The sequence below is a fragment of the Geotrypetes seraphini genome, chromosome 14 (genome assembly GCF_902459505.1).
Source record: "Geotrypetes seraphini chromosome 14, aGeoSer1.1, whole genome shotgun sequence".
Taxonomy (NCBI): domain Eukaryota; kingdom Metazoa; phylum Chordata; class Amphibia; order Gymnophiona; family Dermophiidae; genus Geotrypetes; species Geotrypetes seraphini.
Genome location: NC_047097.1, coordinates 54,356,915 through 54,377,560, shown reverse-complemented (window position 1 = coordinate 54,377,560; position 20,646 = coordinate 54,356,915). Strand labels below are relative to the sequence as shown.

Genomic DNA, 20,646 nt, shown 5'->3' with positions numbered 1-20,646 from the left:
TCCAGTTTTCTGTTACCTTCTAGGGCACAATGAATTCTACGGAGTATCTGCCTGAGCCCGATTCGTCATCAGCAACAGGTTCTATGGCCCGAATATCCAACAGCCTTTGAAGTGTGGCTTGAACCTTGGCCTCAAATCTGCATGAGGACAATAAAACTTGACCTTTTGACCCACTTGGATGATGTCCAGCACCCATTAGTCCAAGGAGATCTTTTCCCACTTTTTTCAAAACACCAACTGTCTCCCCCCAATATGAGGAGCTCCGGCCGCCAACTTGGTGTCATTGGGACTTTTTAGAGGGTGGGTTGATGCGAGCCCAAGGGCTGCTAGCATCTGGGGTTGCTAAATCTCTCTCTGTGACCTTGAAAAGATGTCCGTGTAGAGGAGCTTGGGTTGTACTGGTGAGAACGGTAGAAGGTGGTAATTTTTTGGCTAGTGTGCGCTATAGCACGCGCTAATCTTGTGCGTGTGCTAAAAACGCTAGCACACCTTTGTAAAAGGAACCCTTAGTTATAGGACAATGCATTTATGCATTTATGAAATGAGTATGTTCAAAGTGGAGGATGTAGGAGTTTGAGAGTATATGTTGTATTGTTATTATTAATTTTGTATGCTTTGTAACCTGCCTAGACTTTAGATATATAAATGTTTAAAATAAATACTTACAGTTCTGTGAAAGTGTCTGCCTGTCAAGCTTTCCTTGCAGCAGGAGGGGATGGAAATGACTTTATGCCTCAAACGTCAAATAAACGACTCCAAACCAGGAAATCTTTGGGCTGCCAGTTGGACCGACCCGATCCAAGACCTCCACCCCTACAGAACCTCGGAGCGGGACGGTGAGAAGGGGGGAGGCAAATACGCAGCAGGCTCCCGGATACCCTAAGGGTTCTTACTCAGGGTGCCCACAGCCTGTGGTTAAGCCTTTGAAAAATTCAGGTGAGCTGATTCCCAGAGGAACGGACCCCAAGCCCTGAAGTGGCACACAGCATGCTGGTTCTACAGGTCCACCTGAAAGTTTGCCCTGTGAGCTGCAGTCCAACTCCATGGAACCTGCATCCTTTCTCAGGCAGAGAATCCCCGAATATGGGGTCTCAGGGCACCAAAGTATCAGAAAAAAAAGAACTTATAACTGAAAATAAGAAAAACTAAGCGGAGGAGATCAGAAACACATGGAAAAGGAAAAACTGGAGGGGGCATTACACTCCACTGGCAATATGGGAGGCGCTGAAAGTTGTGAGTGACACACTATTGCAAAACCTGGAATAAATACAGACTCCTGAGCAGATGTTAACACAATTGTGTTAGTGTTTTATAAATTCATGGACACTTGTGTGTCTTTATTAGCATCAAAATAGGTACCCTCCTACTCACTTAACCAAGCCACCCTGTTGTAAAATTACCCTCCACAGTGTCTTAAACCAGAGTGCCATGCAGCAGATGGCATACAGCTGTGACTCCCTGCCCTGAAGAGACTGACTTATAAATGAACACAAGGCCATAGGAGATGAAATGAAGTTTTGAAGGTCACGATGAGTGGCAGTGGTAGACGTAGGACAGGACTACAGGTCTCCGGTTTATCTCTTAAAACAAGAGAGACTGGTACAGTGGTTTAATTCATCTGATGGGCCTTTCTGCAATGACGAATATTTTAAATATAGAAGGAAAATGGTTGTATGAACAGATTTTAGATTGAGCTTCTGTGTTGGTTATATGTTATATTGGTAATTTTGAATTGTGCATGGTTTTCTATTTTGCAATCCGCCTAGGGTTAGGTGGAATATAAGTTTTTAACAATAGGTCTGTTGGAGACCTATTAATGAGATATCCTGCTCATCATTTTCATTGCTAAGCACAGGTTCACAACACATTCTTTTCTGAAAGCCTCCAACCCCCCTCTTCTACGAAATCGCGCTAGCGGTTTTTAGCGCAGAGAGCTGCGCTGAATGGCCCTTGCTGCTCCCGACGCTCATAGGAACTCAATGAGCGTCGGGAGCAGCAAGGGCCATTCAGTGCAGCTCTCTGCACTAAAAAACGCTAGCGCGGTGTCATAGAACAGGGGGTTAAGTCTCCATAATATCTCCTCAGCTTGAAGAGTCTAATTTGGTACCTGATTAATACTGACCTCAATAAACTCTTCCTGTCAATTTCATTTAGATAACAGCAAGAAACATTTTCTTACTTTATATATGCTGCTTATATACTGTTATACCATAAAGTCTCAAAATGGTTGGCATCGTCATAAAACAATATAGAGAAACAAACTGGGACAGCCTAGCTGTCCCTACCATCCTCAGAAACCACTGTCTGTTCCAGTATGCTGCCACATCGTTGCACATAATCTTTAGCTCTTGCTGGAATTAAGTCCTGCAGAGATGCCAAGTTATCCAGATCCAGGCTGGAGATTCTGGGACAGTCTTGGATTTCTGACTAGCTCACCGTGGTGCATTATGGGACTTTCAGTACTGATTTCAATGGATAGAATCAGGCACCACAAATCCCAAACTGCTTTGGGATGAGAGTTCAAAACCAGGATTGGCCATCAAGTCTCCAGCCTGGAACTGAGTAACTTGGGCATCTCTGCTCATGCTTTGATTGTGGTGAAGAAAGCGTAAGGCTGAGAGAACACAAGAAGGAAACTAAGGTCGAGAATTATGTTAGATACTGAAAAATGGCGGTGGAGTGGGGGAAGGAGATGATAGCGCTGGACAGGGAATAAGACAGAAAAGAAACTGGAGAAAGGAGTGAGAAAGTATGGTTTAACTTTTTTTTTTAATTTATAATTTTGAATACTTTACAATATCCAACAGTTCAAAAGAAAAAAGGATATCACATAAAATAAAATAGTACATAATCAAATCATACATACAAAGTTCCTTTCAAACCCACATAAATGGAGAGTATATCTTGCTATTTCTAATAAAATAAAATTCAGGAAATATAAAGAATGGTTATTCTTGATTCATAATTATGAACGTTGATTCATTCCTTAATCTAGGATACTTATATTAATTCTTCTCATATTCTAAGTAAAGTGAAACAAATCTCATTTCTATTTCTTTTCTCTTGCAATTAAGAATTGTTGTAATTGTATTGGATCCCAAAAAGAATATTCAGTATCTAATAGCTTGATCATACATTTACAGGGAAATTTCAAATAAAAGGATGCATCCAGTGCCAGTACTCTATCCTTCAATTTCAAAAATTCTTTCCTCCTCAATTGTGTAGTTCTGGATACATCCGGAAAAATCCTGACCAAATCCCCACAAAATTTTGTCTCTATTGCTTTAAATTCTAGCCGCTGCCGCGGTTGCGGCCGCAGGGTGTGGCCAAAGGGGCGTGCCCTAAGGGGCACACCAGGCCCCTTGGGAGCCCCTTGGAGCCACGAGGAGCCTGGAGCTGGATCCTGATCTGGTAATATATAAAATCTTCCTATATACTTTTATATGACTTTAAGAAAACATGGGGAAAAGAAAGATAAAACCCAAAAGCTCTACACCAATGGTTTAACTTTTAAAAAATCTGCATTTATTCTGATTTATTTAGATGTAACTTTTTTTTCGGTTATATTTGAATATATGTTGCATTCAGGTACAATAGGTATTTCCCTTGGAGGAATCACAATCTAAGTTTGAACTTAAACCATATACAGTTAAAGTGACTTGTTTAACATTACAGTGGGATGTGAACATTGGCTTCCCTGGTTCTCTGCTTCTAATCACTAGGCTAGTCCTCCAATTCAGTCACAGACAGAAAGGAAAGAACTAATTATATTATGCATCACTTATACAGCGCTGAAAGGCGTACACAGGGCTGTACATTTTGACATTTAGTAGACAGTCCATGCTCCAAAGAGCTTACAATCTAACTTGGACAGACATGACATATATGGTTGGGGATGTAGAACCCAAGGTGAGAGGAGTTAGGACTTGAAAGCATTCTCCACAGGGGCTCCAAATTTCAAGTAACAAACAAACAAAACAAAAAAAAGAACATGCCAGAGTACTTAACAGTACCTCTGATTCACCATGTCTCTTTTCCTCGAAGACCTGCCTATAAATGTGACTTCATTTGTTGATTTATCCGAGCAAAGGAACATCACTGGACAGTTCTTAAATCAGTTTAACGAAAAGGCATCACAGCCTGCAAAGAATTCAGTTTTTATCTTGAATGTTCCCGTACCCAGAAAAAGAAGTTGCAAATAAGAACATAAGAAATGGCTTCGCCGGATCAGACTCTAGGTCCATCCAGTCTGGCGACCCACACCCACGGAGGCCAAGCCAGGTGTTCCCTGCTGAGAAACCTTGTTTACTCGTATCCCCCAATGTGATTTGCAAGAAGGTGTGCATCCAACTTGCTCTTGAATCCCAGAATGCTGGTCTCCATCACGACCTCCTCAGGGAGAGCGTTCCAAGCGTCCACCACTCGTTGTGCGAAACAGAACTTCCTAATATTTGTCCTGGGCCTGGTGCCCCTCAGTTTCAGTCCATGACCTCTTGTCCGAGTCACATTTGACAATGTGAATAACGATGTTTCTTGCGCTATTTTGTCAAATCCTTTTAGTATTTTAAAAGTCTCTATCATGTCTCCTCGCAGTCTTCTCTTCTCCAAAATAGCCATTAGACTTCTTCGTAATGCATGCCAATACAATCATGTTTCTCCGCTTTTTCCAAAAATTTCACTGGCTTCTGGGAGAGCAATGGCTAATGTTTAAGACACTTACATTCACCTCCAAGGTGTTCAGAATGGGCCTACCATTGTATCTTTAATCTCTCACAATACTGTATTCTCCAGCACGTTCTTTGAGATCTCTCAATGACTATTGTTTAGTTCTCCCAGGCCCGAAACAGACACAACTTGAATCCACAGGACATGCAGCATTTTTCTTTGTTGCCCTTTTCTTTCGGAACTCTTTACCGTTAGGAAAGAACTGACATTCGGGAAATTCAAAACTGCATTGAAATCATGACTATTTCAACAAGTGTTTGGCACGGATTAGACGGTGTCGGGTCAAAAGCGCGCCGGGATAAAGGCGTGCCCAGACAATTGAGCGCAGCGCGCGCTGCCGCGCCGCTCTAAATTACTGTTATTAGCGCTCCGACGGGGGGTCGTGGGGGGGAACCCCCCCACTTTACTTAATAGACATTGCGCCGCGTTGTGGGGGTGTTGTGGGGGTGTGGGGGGTTGTAACCCCCCACATTTTACTGAAAACTTAACTTTTTCCCTGTTTTTAGGGAAAAAGTTCAGTTTACAGTAAAATGTGGAGGGTTACAACCCCCCATAACGCCGGCGCGATGTCTATTAAGTAAACTGGGGGGGTCCCCAACAAAACCCCCCGTCGGAGCCCCTAAAAACTGTAATTTAGAGCGGCGCGGCAGCGTGCGCTGCGCTCAATTGTCGGCGCGTGCTTTTGTCTTTCGCGCCGTTGTCTATGAACCGGATTAGACTGGTGTTAGCTCCTAATCTCACTGTTCTAGTATTCCACTTGCCCTCCTCCCTCCACGTTTCCTGTCCCTCGGCTTCTATATTTCCCTTCCTTATCCTGAGGCTTTTTGGTCATATATTGTAGTTCCTTTCCCTTTTCCACTGGTTTTAGAAATATACGCCGCTTTGACCTGCCATTTAGGAAAGGCGGTATAACAAAACTTAAATAAACAAACATTTCTCATTTTATACTCAATATTCCCACTTTAACTTGTAATTTGTCAAACTATTGCCGCAGCTCAGCATGTACCTGTGAAAGACTGCAGTCTATCGCCAACTTAGCTCCTGGTTGAACTAGCTCCATCTCATGTGGTCTACTCTTGTGGTCTTTCCTATTATCTTTGGCTCAGAACACACTGTGGACTCTGTGACTGTATAAGCAATGGCTTTTAAGTCTGGTGACTTGTTTTTGGCAGTCACAGGAGGTCAGAAGAATTTGCTATGTTGCAGCCTGCAGCAAGGTGGTAGAAAGGGATGAAAATAAGCTTTGTAGGAAGGGCATCAATGGAACTCCATTTTTTTTGCATTTTAAATTACATCAAAATAGAATGGAAAATCTTAACCAACTTCAAAAAGTGTTTATAGAAACATGATGGCAGATAAAGGCCAAATGGCCCATCTGCAGTAACCATTATCTCTTCCTCTCCCTAAGAGATCCCATGTGCTTATTCCACGCTTTCTTGAATTCAGACACAGTCTCTGTCTCCATCAATTCTTCTGGGGGACTGTTCCATGCATCTACCACCCTTTCTATAAAAAACTATTTCCTTAGATTACTCTGGAGCCTATCACCTCTTAATTTCATCCTATGCCCTCTCATTACAGAGCTTCCTTTCAAATGAAAGAGACTCAACTCATGCGCATTTAAGGCACATAGGTATTTAAAAGTCTCAGGATGGTCTCAGGACTCAAGGATCTCCCATACGAGGAACGGCTAAACAAATTTCAGCTATACTCACTCGAGGAGCGCAGAGAGAGGGGGGACATGATCGAGACATTCAAGTATCTCTCGGGCCGCATAGAGACGGAGGAAGATATCTTCCTTTTCAAGGGTCCCACGACAACAAGAGGGCATCCGTGGAAAATTAGGGGAGGGAAACTACGAGCTGACACCAGGAAATTCTTTTTCACAGAAAGGGTGGTTGATCGCTGGAATAGTCTTCCACTGCATGTGATCGAGGCCAGCAGCGTGCCTGATTTTAAGGCCAAATGGGATCGTCACATGAGATCTATTCACAGGGCGAAGGTAGGGGAGGGACATTAGGGTGGGCAGACTAGATGGGCCTTGGCCCTTATCTGCTGTCTATTTCTATGTTTCTATGTTAATCTCCCCTCTCCCGCCTTTCCTCCAAAGTATACAGATTGAGATCTTTAAGTCTGTCCCCATAAGCCTTATGACAAAGACCACGCCCCATTTTAGTAGCGTTCCTCTGGATCGACTCCATCCTTTTTATATCTTTTGAACTTGCAGACTCTGATTTCTTATTGCACTATTATAGTTCAGGGTGGAACAGCTCTGATGTGCTGTTCTTATTCATCTAGACCAAAATTCCTCACGAGTTACTGCCATATTCAGTTGTAGGGACCCTCTAAAGTCTTAGAGCCACAAAGCATCTGCAGGTTATTCATGCTCGACCACAGAACCATCTGTTTAACATTCAGTGCTGATGCGAGTGATTGCATGCTTTGTATTCTAAGTTACTAAAAAAACCACAGCTGTGTCCAGCTCATGAATTTGACTTATTTATAAAGAAAACATTCTCTTAAAACACAATGAAGCCCAATTAAACAATCTCATGCTAGAGGAATGAACCTGCAGGAAAGATTTTTTTTTTCAGCTCAATTGAGATTTACTATAGAATTGTCATGCAGGATATACTAAAGTTAAAAGAGAAACTCTGTAAAATAGAATTACATCTTTTTCTGTTCAGCTTAACTTCTTAAGTTTCATAATCACTTTCTTCATGTCACACATTTGAAATCAACAAAAACTGCACTTTCTCAGATAGCACTTCATATGGTTTAGGGTGTGAAAACGCAAGGATGCCAATGTTCTGCCATGACAAAGGGCTTATGAAGGCAGACACCGTGATAAATATTACAAGCAGACAGACAATGAAATGACTGTAAACAGAAATATCATCCTAAATCTTTTACAGGGTGAATCAAATCTCCAACCTATTCATAACAAACCCCAGACTACAAGCTGTTCAGAAAGGAAGTAAAAACTATACTCTTTCAAGAAATCCCTTAATAAAGCTTAATACCATGAATACCCCTTTTTACCATCCCCCTCCCCGACCCATAATCCTTCTTATCCCTCTCTTGGAAACGATCTCTGATCTAACTTTGTAACCCTTCTTCCATAACTCTTTTTGTAGTCCGCTTTGAACAGAAAGGTAATGGCGGAATAGAAATCAGTAATGTAACGTAATGTAATGTAATGTGAAGAAAAACTCTGAGCTTTTGGTGATCTCAGACCTTACCCTCAGCAAAGCAGCACAGCGCCAAATACATCACTAAGCTTAGAAGCACTCAGGCGCCCGTGTACTATCAGCAGGATCATTCGTGGGTTTCTTTCTTGCAAAGTAAGCCTTGGTGCAGATGACCCGAGTAGGTTTCTGAAACACTTTTGCACGCCGACATTCCCCCGATCGGCCCTGCTTTAGACGTGGGTTATATTTCACAGACAGATTTTCTTTACGTGGTATTCCATTTTATACTGCCTTTCTGACCGCATCGAAGATAACTTCCGACAGCTTTGGAATGGGGGTGTTTGCTGGTAAATTGAAATGAAACATCTTTTCCAGACAGCATTATGGCTTGATACATGCCTGAGAGTTCCCAGGATCTGTGACTCCATGCCCTTGGAATGTAACACTCAATAAAAAAAAGCTCATTAGAGGTCTGCAGGTTGCAATAGCTTTGTCATCTTTTATCAGTGCGTAACAGGTGGAAACTCCCCAAAGCATCAAAGTTAAGAAATAAAATAGAAGTGGTAGACTATACCAACTTGGTATAATATTTCAAAAGGTAGTAAGAATATCTTAGAAAGAGAACAAACAATGAGATTGTGTCATAGACCTTAATACTAAACCAGTGAAACATTGCTTTAATCAGAGGAGAGACATTCAAGTATACTTCTGTTATGCAAGGAACATAATAATAATAATAATTTTATTCTTATATACCGCCATACCGAAAAAGTTCTAGGCGGTTCATAACAAGGTGAGCTAATATATGGGATACAAATAAAATACAAATTAGAATAATGGACTTAAAAACAGATAAAGACAGAAAGCATTTACAATGTATTGCAGAAAATACCGGCATGGAAGGGAAAGAAGTAATACATAGAACAGATCAAATCCATCAAGTTGAATATAAGGAACTTGATTGAAAAAATGAAGCAGAATGCATTAATGTAATCTATTTCTTATATACCGCTAAACTCCGTTAGGATTCTAAGCGGTTTACAGAAAATAGACAATAGTGTGCATTAAAATTATAAGTAATATAGGTTTACAGAGAAATATACATTAAAGGATACAATAAAAATAAGATAAATAAATAAAGAATAGGTACTTAGGAATTCCCTTACTGTCCCGAAGGCTCACAATCTAACTGAAGTACCTGGAAAAATAACAATTAGTTGAGTAATAAAAGTAAGAAATAGAAATAGAAGAAAAAAATAAGAAAATAAACATTCTAACAAGACTACATTGATCTAAGGACTTAGAAAGGTAGAAAAGAAGAGAGATAGGAATAGCTGCAGAAAGGAGGAACCGTTGAGCAATAGAATTTTGGAGAAATTTAAATGTTAAAAATAAAACAAAACAAGGGGCAAATCAATGAATGAAATTAACAATAAAACATAAACTGGAAAAAAAAGTGAAAATATAAATCAGAACAGTCGGATTAAAGTCCAGATTGAGATGACTTCACTGCTAGGCCGCCAAATTTCACCAGGTATCATCCGATCCTTGCCAACACACCGGAAGCTCCAGATCCAGTGTCTCTGCTTTTCGAACTCGACCGAGATGTTCACATCCTCCTCCTGCATGCCAAACCTGATGAACTTGTCTCTTTTTGGACAGGTATTGTGCCATTTTGATCGTGCGTGGCTCCTCGGCGACCATGCCATCCGGGCTAACCATGGCCATTAAGATACCAGCCTATCAAGATTCCAGAATCTCAGAGAGTAACAAGATTCTAGAATCCCAAAGAGTAGTAACATTCCATACAGAATCTAAAAGAATAGCAAGATTCCGGAATCCCAGAGAGTAACAAGATTCTAGAATCCCAGAGAGTAGCAACATTCCATACAGAATCTCAAAGAATAATAGTAATTTTATTCTTATATACCGCCATACTGAAAAAGCTCTAGGCGGTTCACAACAAGGTGAGCTAATATATGGGATACAGATAAAATACAAATTAGAATAATGGACTTAAGAACAGATAAAGACAGAAAGCATTTACAATATAATGCAGAAAATACCGGCATGGAAGGGAAAGAAGTAATACATAGAACAGATCAAATCCATCAAGTTGAACATAAGGAACTTGATTGAAAAAATGAAGCAGCATGCATTAAGATACCAGCCTAACAAAGAGTTGAGTCTTTAACAATTTTCTAAAATCAAGATAGGAAGAGACCTCCAACATCATTTTTCCAAGCCATACATTCAATTTAGCGGCTTGAAATGAGAGGGTTCTCTCAAGGAACTTCTTATAACGACAGGATTTTATGGCTTTGCTGAAAGTTTCAAAGCCACTCCAACAACCAGAAGACTTGGAAGTACACTGCAAATGCTCTACTTTCCATTTGGGCTGGGAATATAAACACTTTGACAGATGGGGACTTTAAGCACTCTATCTCCTTGCTGTCATCAAAATGAGGAGAGCAGGTACCCTTCCTCTACCCCCTTCCAGTAGGGAAGAGAGTGCAGTTTCACCTTCTCCCTTATATCCTGGAGAAAAGATGGCTGAGGAGAGATATGATAGAGGTCTATAAAATACTGAGTGGAGTGGAATGAGTAGACATGGATCGCTTGTTTACCCTTTCCAAAAATACTAGGACTAGGAGGCATTCAATGAAGCTACCAAGTAACAAAGTTAAACCAAACCAGAGAAAATATTTCTTCACTCAAAGTTTAACTAAACTCTGGAATATGTTGCCAGAGAATGTGGTAAAAGTAATGAGTTTAGCAAGGTTTAATAAAGGTTTAGATAATGTCCTAAAAGAAAAGTCCATAAGACATTATCTAATCCAATCTTTAGGTTTTTATACTGGGTCATCCCTTAAAAAGGGCTCGACTCGGTTTACAAGAATTGATTCATCACAAAGATAGATCATTACAATTAAAGTATACAAAGTGGAAATCATCATTATTTCTAATCTTGTAATAAAAATTAGGAAAATCTGTTAATGATTTCTGGAAAAGTAGCCTTTTTAAAGATTTAGGAAAATCCATTAGGATAAGCAGCATAAAATCTGTTTTACTATTTTGGGAACTTGCCAGGTACTTGTGATCTGGATTGGCCACTCTTGAAAATAGAATACTGGGCTTGATGGACTTTTAGTCTGTCCCAGTATGGCAACTCTTATGCTCGTGTTTTAACCAGGAAGTGTGCAAGTGCGTTAGGCATTCTAAGAAAGCTTTGTGGCCCCTCCCCATTACATTTCAGGTACCTAGAGCCTCTTCCCCTTAAATTTTAATAATTGAACTCTACAAAATGGGTGACAGATATTCTCTGCACCCTCTTCCAGAACGGAATCTCTATCTTGAGATTAAGAGCAAGACGTCCTCAGCTCTCTGCTGCTCTTTCTTCCCTGAGAAAGCATCCATTTTTTCCCCCAAATAGGACAATATCCTTTTACAAAACCCAGTATCCTTCCTACATTAAACTCTGCAGCCATCCAGTCAGACCGACCTCCTTTTTTCCACAAAAATTTAAACTTCTACCTCTGCAACAATTCAAAGTCCATCTTTCTAGTCACTCCAGATCCACTCTTTCAATCTGACAGTCATTCATTCAATTGATCAACCTTCGGCTTCAAGGACTCATCCTGCTTGGGCAGAACTTTTGTTTTTCAACCATCTGCATGCAGTAAGTTATCTGTTTCACTTATGTGCAATAAACAGTTGGAAATTAAGAAAACAAGTCTTCCTTTGGACGTTAGCTTGGTTTAACTGGCTGTTTAAATAATGCATGGGAGATCAGCACAACCACCCCTCCCTGAATGAACCTGTGCTAAATATTCATCTTTGCTTCTTGTTCAAACACACTATGTTCTATGTGAAAAGTATGTTTAGACCCAGAAAATAGCTTATAAAATTCCATGGGGGTATCGTACAATTACACATGCTCAGAATGGTATGTAAACTTTTACACAGTGCTCATCTAATGCAAATGCTAACGTGTCATTTTTGAAAATGACCTGTTTGGACATCCTGGCCTTTAGGTGTTAACATATAGTAACAGTTTGCCTCCTTAGGCGCTTTATGCGATCTAAAGTGCCTACAGAGGTGCGATTCCGGCATCTTGAAACAGTTGAAAACGTTGTTTCAATGGCGACTATTACTAAGCTTGGCCGCTTACCGGCGGCTAAAAAATTGGTGGTGTTTAGAGAATTTGGGCCAAGTCTTCTTCTCCTGTGATGGACAGGACAGTGCAGTTTAAATGATCTGAAGGACCTTTGTAGAACATTCAATAGGTGTTTGATACATTTAATAATAATAATAATAACTTTATTTTTCTATACCGCCATAGGCGGACGACTTCTAGGCGGTTCACATTGAAAGAAGGCTGGACAGTCAGTGAATAATGAGGAGCCTAAAATAGAAAAGTTACATAAACAAGTTGCATACTAATTTAAGTTCCATGGGTAAAGGATACACGAAAATTGGAGATTCCTGAGAGATTGAATAGCGTTTATGGGGGGGGTTTGTTTTAGTTTGAGGGTGGTCTGTTTTGGTCAATGAATTTGGTCCCCTCGTTGAAGGTGATTGGAACTAGGCGTAACGACATGTTCTCTGTTATTGCCCCTCAGTCTTGGAATCTCTTACCGCAATACATTAGGGAATTAAAAGATTTATCCATTTTTAAAAAAACACTAAAAACATTTTTTTTTAAAGATGCATATGATTCTTAATATTTTATTATGCTTTTTTATTTATCTATAAATTTACTTCCCCTTCCTACTTGTTTTTTCCTTTGTTATTACTCTTCCTTTCCTATCCAATTATTGTAATTTCTTTCCTATTTATCCTCACAATTCAAGTATGTCTCTATACCCTAACTAACATTTTAATATATGTATGTAATTAAGTATGTTTACTATTTACAAAATTTATTTTATATTGTCACTAATATTTAATTTGTATGTATTAAGGTATCAATCTGTATGTATTAAGGCTTTGTACATCGCTTAGTGATTTAAAATAGGCGATTCATTAAGAATAATTAAACTTGAACTTGAACTTTAGGGGCTCATTTTCAAAGCACTTAGACTCACAAAATATCTATGGCACTTTGGCACTTTGTGTGTCTAAGTGCTTTGAAAATGAGTCCCTTAGTACAATGTAGATCAGGGGTCTCAAAGTCCCTCCTTGAGGGCCGCAATCCAGTCGGGTTTTCAGGATTTCCCCAATGAATACGCATTGAAAGCAGTGCATGCACATAGATCTCATGTGTATTCATTGGGGAAATCCTGAAAACCCGACTGGATTGCGGCCCTCAAGGAGGGACTTTGAGACCCCTGATGTAGATGTATCACTTCTATCACAGTGCTGTAGGTCTGGCACATTACAGAAGAGAAACCATGTGTTCTTTCTAAGTCAAGTAATTCATAGACAACACAGACTTCTCAAATCATAAAGGTTTGACATCCTCTTCCTCCACTTAAGATATAAAGCAAACATTCCCTCCTAACTTATTTAAACACCAGCTCTCTGACCTTTAAACAAGGGTTTACCTTTCATTCTAACAGTGCTGTCCTTGGATGTGTCAGCGAGCAGTAATTGATAATCATGATTAGAAAAAAAACCAACAGCCCCCCATTTCCATGTCTTTATTTCTCACTATCTGTCACTCCCCAGAGAGCTTTTAAAGAAGAAAATTGAATTGGAGGTACAGGGAGAAAAAGGAGGGGAATGGGAGGCAAGTCCACGCAGCCCATCCAGGGCAGTGGCAGGGTTTTCTGTGACATTTAATAAAAATGATAAAGATCTTGCCATTCAGCAGCAGAGAGAAAGGAAGAGTTATGTTTTCTCTTAATTGAATTGATTTTGGGTTTGAATGACGATCAGGGACCGGATGGAAATGATCACATACCTCCTACGGGCTTGGCATTTTTCTTGTTTTTTTTTTTTTCTTTGGGGGGAATGTTTCCATGGCGTAAGAGAGACGGTGCTGCTTGAACAAAACATTTTCAGAAAACTTCACGTAGGGAAAAGAAGTGGTGCTTGTTTTGTTAACCTCAGGAGACACGACAACAACAGGAGGTGAAGGCCAGGGGGCTGATCCAAAACAGTCACAGCCCTAAGCAAGAATAAGGAGGAGAGAAATCAAATAGGACCTGGAGAGAGAGGCAAGGGGGAAGGAGGAAAGCTGTGCTAACATGATTTGTTTGCTTTATATTCTAGACTAGGGGTGGGCAACTCCAGTCCTTGAGAGCCGGAATCCAGTCAGGTTTTCAGGATTTCCTCAATGAATATGCATGAGATCTATTTGCATGCACTGCTTTCAATGCATATTCATTAGGGAAATCCTGAAAACTCAACTGGATTCCGGCCCTCAAGGACCGTAGTTGCCCATCCCTGTTCTAGACTGTTACAGGGACTTTGTCTAGTACAGCTTACAATAAATATCAGGAGTCAATATTTGGTAGCATTTATCTTGGTGGAATGGCTCCTACCATGTTTCCCTGAAAATAATTTTGGGCCCAAAAAAGGCACTAGGTCTTATTTTCGGGGAGGTCTTTTTTTTTTTTTTTAAATGTACAATGATTAACTCTTCCTTCCTCTCCTCCACCCCAAGCCTTCCTATTTCCTTTCTCTCCCCCACATGTGCAGCATCTTTCCTCCCCTCTCACTCATCCCCTTGTGCAGTATCTTTCTATCCCTCTCCCCTCCCTCCTATCCCCCTGTGCAGCAGAACCCTTGCAGCCTATATCCCTCCCTCCCCTTGTGCAGCAGAACCCTTGCAGCTTATATCCCTCCCTTCCTTCTATCCCCCGTGGAGCATTTTTCAATCCCTCCCATCCCCCCTACTTCCACACACCCCCCTCTCCCTGCTGACTCTTCCATCTCTCCCACCCACCCATCCGAACCATGACCGCGAGACTGAAATGCAGTTTGTTATAAGGTACTGTATTTCGGTCTCGCGGTCGGGGTTCCGATGGGTGGGAGAGTGGAAGGGTCGGCAGGAGGCAAGCCGGGGGGGGGGGGCGTGCATGGGGAAGCGCTGCTGCCAGTGACTAGGGCTTATTTTCGGGGGTAGGACTTATACTAAGACCTACCCCGAAAATCATGCTAGGACTTATTTTCGGGGTAGGTCTTATTTTCGGGAAAACAGGGTAGATACCTCCTGCTCATTAGGTAGGAACAATTTCACCCAGATAATACAGCTGAAAATTGTAACAGATCGCCTTAGCACCATTTAGGTAGAGTAAGGAAGTCTGGAGCATAGCTAAATTGGAGTCAGGGTTACCCAATTTGTGGTGATATTTGGTTTACTAACGGGGTAACCATAAAGTTAGAAGAGCAAAAAAGCTATCACATCTTTATTCAGGTATAGGTCTGAATATTGATTGATTGATTTAGTTTTCTATACCATTCTCCCAGGGGGAGCTCAGAATGGTTTTCATGAATTTTATTTCAGGTACTCAAGCCCAGGGTCCCAAGAAGCACCGTGGATTTGAACCCACAATCTCAGGATGCTGAGGCTGTAGCTTTAACCACCGTGCCACACTCTCCCCTGTGCTCACTTTAAGCTGCCTGGATATTCGGCACAGGTATCCAGATATGTCTCAGCACTGAATATTTGGATATTAAACCATGACAGTCGACTTAAAATGTTGCAAAATTACTTATTTCATTTAACGTAGTATCAGACCTTGATATCAAATGCATTTCATCCGTGAAAGCAAGGGTAATTTCAGCCTGTGCTGACCACCACAGGCACATGCAATAGTGAGCCAATAAAACTGTGACCAGAAAATGAGCACATTGGCGTTCTACCAAGCTCAAGATGTCAACAATGACCAGAAAATGAGCATGTTGGCGTTAAGTGTTCTACTTTTCAGTAGACCAACACACTCAATTTTAGTGGACAATGAAAATTGTGGTGCACAGTACCCCTAAGTCCCCCAAAGAAAAAAAGCCTCAAATTGCATATTATAAAAGACAGCAGTATGGCTACTGACCTGGAATGTGATATTGCAAGGGTGGTGCTCGCTCCCTCTCTTCCTTTTGTGGCCCAACTACTTCTGTGCCCCCCCCTCCCATGAGACTGTACCAGAGTCGTCCAGGTCGACCACCTCCTTCCTTCCTTAATTACTTCTTCGCGTAGTTCCTGCACGCTGCATGTGGCTGACCAAGAAGCCTTCCCACATCAGAGGGAAGGCTTCCAGGTGGCTGTAGGCGGCATGCTGCACACTGCTTTGTGGAGGGGCGAGTGCGGCTGGAGGGCAGGAAATGGAAGCGCACCACTGAGGTAACATTCGAGCCCCTCGAGTTGCCTCCGATCCACACAACTCTGGGGGGAAACCCGAGGTTTCTGCAGGATTCCCGTTGTCCTTGTCCCCGTGCAGCTCTCTACTATGCAAGCAGTACAGCAAATATGGAAAGTTCCAAAAAAATTGCTCCCGATCCACCATCTCCTCTCATAAGTGTTGACAAAGTCGGTGATGTGGAGGGCACCGGTGGGCAAAGTCAGACAAGGCATAACTACAGCTTGGGATGGTCCTAGCAGGAGAATTCAGGGAGAGTATTTAGAGGGCCATTTTACAAGCGACTTGAGCAAACGGAATAGAATTTCACACACTCAAGTATCATTGCCCTGCAGTGTACATGTACGAGGGGTTATCAAAAAGATTCCATATTAATTTTTTTTAACACTAGTTATTAAATATCTTAAAAACAAATTATATCACTTTTCCAACTAGTCAATGACATTCAATGAATTCAAAATGCCGCGGCCAAACTCATCTTTGCAAAAAGTAAATTCGATCACGTCTCACCGCTCCTTTCCAAGCTTCATTGGCTCCCGATAATTTCCAGAGTTCACTTCAAATGCATCTGCCTAACTTTCAAGATCATCCACGGCATCCTCCCTCCATTAATTCCACTTTCTTGGAATTCCTCAAATCTTAATACCACCAGACCTACCCAAAAATCGAAATTATCCTTCCCCTCACTAAAAGACATTTCCCACCCTGGAAAACTGGGGACTTCCCTCCTCTTCAGATTCATCGAGCTCTGGAACAGCCTTGCCTCCCCTCTTCGGAATGCTCTCCAACCCTTCCGCAAACATCTGAAAACCTGGCTTTTCCCAAAAACCTAACTCTCCCTCCTCTTCCGACATCCTAGCCTGCTAACACTCTTCCTTCTCCGATCTACACCCAACCCCTCCTTGGAGTTCCTTTCTCATTATAATTCCTGTAAACCGTGCCGAGCTCCACAAATGTGGAGATGGCGTGGTATATAAACCCAATATTTAGTTTAGTTTAGTTTAGACATTCTACAGCACTCCCTCTTATCACTTCTCCCGCTCCAACCATTTCCCATGAAAATATGAAAGTGGGGAAACTTTTTGAAGAATTTTTGTATAAATGCCGCTGACAGGAGAATGGAGCACCTACTTTTATGGGATACAGTTAGGCATTCTTGGAGGCAGAGAATAGATGAAATTGGCACTTATGTGTGGGTTCTAAATGCATACATATATGCCAATTACATGCATACACAAAGTTTCTTTGTGTAAATCTGTGTGGTAGTTGTCTGGAAGCATAACAATAGATCATCACATAGGCATCACACATACCTATGTGCCTCAACAGCCTACGTACCCAGTTATAAACCATAATATCTGCATTTCTTAAGAACAGTTGCTTTAATCTAGAAAGCTCCGATAAGTGTTGCTCCTGATTTTCTGCAATTTCTGCCACTTATCAGATGTTACAAAAGGGTGCATTAAAAAAAGGGACATCTTTTGTGTCCCAGCATCAGGCAACATGACTGGAGTTTTCATTTGAAGTTAACAGGTTGAAGGGCTTTATTAAATCTGTGCATGAGCGAGTCCATTAATGAGTGTAATCATGAGTCACCACACCCCACTCCCCACTCCCCAATGACATTCTAGCTGCCTTATGGCTGGGCTGAACAGAAAGCCTACAGACACTTTTTCCAAACTCTGAACATCAAACGCTCCGGGACATTTGATCTGGTGGATTAAAGGCCATCCTTTGAAGAGAGAGGACTGGGTAGCTGCCAGTTTCTGGTCTATTGGAGCAGGTGCAAAGAAAAAAAATGATCTGGTGTACCAGAAGAGCAGGTAGACAAAAGTGCGACTGGACAAGGCAGAGGCAATGGAAGAAGTAGGACAGAGAAGGGAAGTGGAGTTTCTGGACATGGACGAGTGAAAGAGAAGGGGAATGGTTTGAAATCTGGATGGGAGAAGAGAACGAGATGCTGTACACCTGAGGGGAGGGAGGGTTAAAGGAAAGGAGAGAGGTAGACATTAGTGTAAGGGATAGGCAATTGAAGGTGGAAATATGAAAGCATGAGGGTGCATAGCTGAATGCTCACCTAAGGTATCGTATGCCCTTCGGCAAGCCCTGCCTAGACCTGCCATATTCTGTTTGCGTGACTTGATGGCTTTGCGTACTTAGCTGTAATCCACTGTGTTATAACCCACTTTTCCATCCAGAATGATCACAATTTGAAGTTGAATCCTTGTTGCTCTAAACCAGGGGTGTCAAAGTCCCTCCTCGAGGGCCGCAATCCAGTCGGGTTTTCAGGATTTTCCCAATATGAATGACATCTATTTGCATGCACTGCTTTCCTTGTATGCTAATAGATCTCATGCATATTCACTGGGGAAATCCTGAAAACCCAACTGGATTGCGGCCCTCGAGAAACCAAGGATTCTTGCACTGAACTAATGCAGCATTTCCCCTCATTAAGCTTCTTCCTCGTTTTCTTCATTTTGTGCTTTTTTTCTGCACTGATGTTTGACACAAATGTACAGATTTGATTCTACCTAAAAGCGCCTCACAAACTTTTTCAAGTCCCAGCACACTAAACTGGGGGCCACGTCTGCGGGACCTCCGGGCATGGGCAGACATCGATGCAATGATGTCACAATCGTGTGTGATGTCATCACATCAACGTCTTTGTGTGCGCGGAGTCATAGAAACATAGAAAATGATGGCAGAAAAGGGCCACGGCCCATCTAGTCTGCCCACACCAATGACCCACCCTCTAACTACGCCTATGAAGTGATACCACATGCCAATCCCCATCCAGACGGGGTCCTGAGCTTGCTAACCCTGAAGTTACTACACTACACCACTGTGTGGGTGGGTGTGCACGCAAAGTGGAGGAGTGAAAGGAGAGGCACTGGCTGACTGCCTACAGGACGTGCCTCTCAAGGCATACCTGAAATCTTACCAGGGCATACAGTTTGCGACACTGACCTAAAAGGCATTAATTTAATAGTACCTGTGGAATAATAACACTGATAAACACCATTTTCCACCTTCATGGAACCCATCATTAACTGGGAAATAAATACCTAAATTTACAATATACAAACACCTTAGAGCTCTTCTATTCTTAGTATATATTTTACATGCTTGTGTTACATGCATATTACTGTAAAGGTTGGCCTCTTTCTCTTGCTTCTTCTATAGCAGGGGTGTTAAAGTCCCTCCTCGAGGGCCGCAATCCATTAGGGTTTTCAGGATTTCCCCAATGAATATGCATGAGATCTATTTGCATGCACTGCTTTCATTGTATGCTAATAGATCTCATGCATATTCATTGGGGAAATCCTGAAAACCCGACTGGATTCCGGCCCTCGAGGAGGGACTTTGACACCCCTGCTCTATAGTCTTTAAAATGTCTAGCTCTATAATTTATTTTGCTCTGCAATATATTACTCTGAAAATTGTGAAAGGTTTCATGTCATGACCAAATAATGTCCGTGGAGCAGGTTTCGCTTCTCTCATTGCTTCCACTGTATTCCCACAAATTCTGTATTCACATCAGGATTTCACTTAACAAATCTCAGCACCTAATCTTTCTTTGAAATAGCTGGCAACATGGGACAATGAGACCAGGAAACAAAAGAACAATATTAATCTCCAGAAGGTTAAATAGAGGTGCATGAAAAAGGCCATCCTTCAGGGGTGAGGTAAACACTGCAATGGATTTATATTCTGCATCTTACCAAAAAAGATTTAGGCTCCTTTTACTAAGGTGCATTTTGGTGGAATTCGGTATGCCATATTTTTAAGATGGAAAGAGCAATTGCAATACAGAAAGGGAACTATAATAATTTTATAAAGATCTTGGGGCCATTGGAACGATATTGTAAGGAGTAAACATCATTTTCCTTGGATGAATATATGTACACATAGGGGGGGTGGGGGGAGTTTTTCTGGAAATTTCACTATATTATGTGTTTATATTATATTTATGATATAATTGATTATAATATTTGAAAGAAGGTGGGTGGGACGGGATGTAATTTTTATGTTTGTAGAATTAAATGAGAATTACAAGTGTTATTGTTGTTACTAATGATATATTCCTGTACGCTTGCTGTAAATTTTCAAAATGAATAAAGAATATTAAAAAAAAAAAAAAAAAAGGTGCGCTAGCGTTTTTAGCGCACGCAGCAGATTAGCGCTCAATGCTGGCATTAGCGTCTAGCGCGCATGGCATTGTAGTGTGCGCTATTCCGCGTGTAAAGCCCTAACGCAGCTTAGTAAAAGGAGCCCTTAGTGGGGATTCCAATAAAAAAAAGCAATCCAAGGACAAAGGGCTCCTTTTACTAAGCTGCGTTAGCGTTTTTAGCGCATGCAGGATTTTAGCGCATGCTAAACTCACGCTACGCGGCTAGAAGCAATGCCAGCTCAATGCTGGCATTAAG

At 41.5% G+C, this 20,646-nt stretch overlaps 1 protein-coding gene across 4 annotated transcripts in view; it reads right to left on the bottom strand.

The window, feature by feature from the left end:
- STRA6 (signaling receptor and transporter of retinol STRA6) overlaps positions 1 to 20,646 on the bottom strand; it is a 126,315-nt gene that overhangs the window by 88,774 nt on the left and 16,895 nt on the right. Inside the window, exon 1 of one of the 4 annotated variants that reach the window (XM_033919724.1) lies at positions 7,968 to 8,278. The exons of the other annotated variants lie outside the window; for them this stretch is intronic. The gene's annotated coding sequence lies outside the window, so the exon portion shown is untranslated. Of the gene's footprint in view, positions 1 to 7,967; positions 8,279 to 20,646 lie in introns of those variants that run through there. 4 annotated transcript variants of the gene reach the window in all.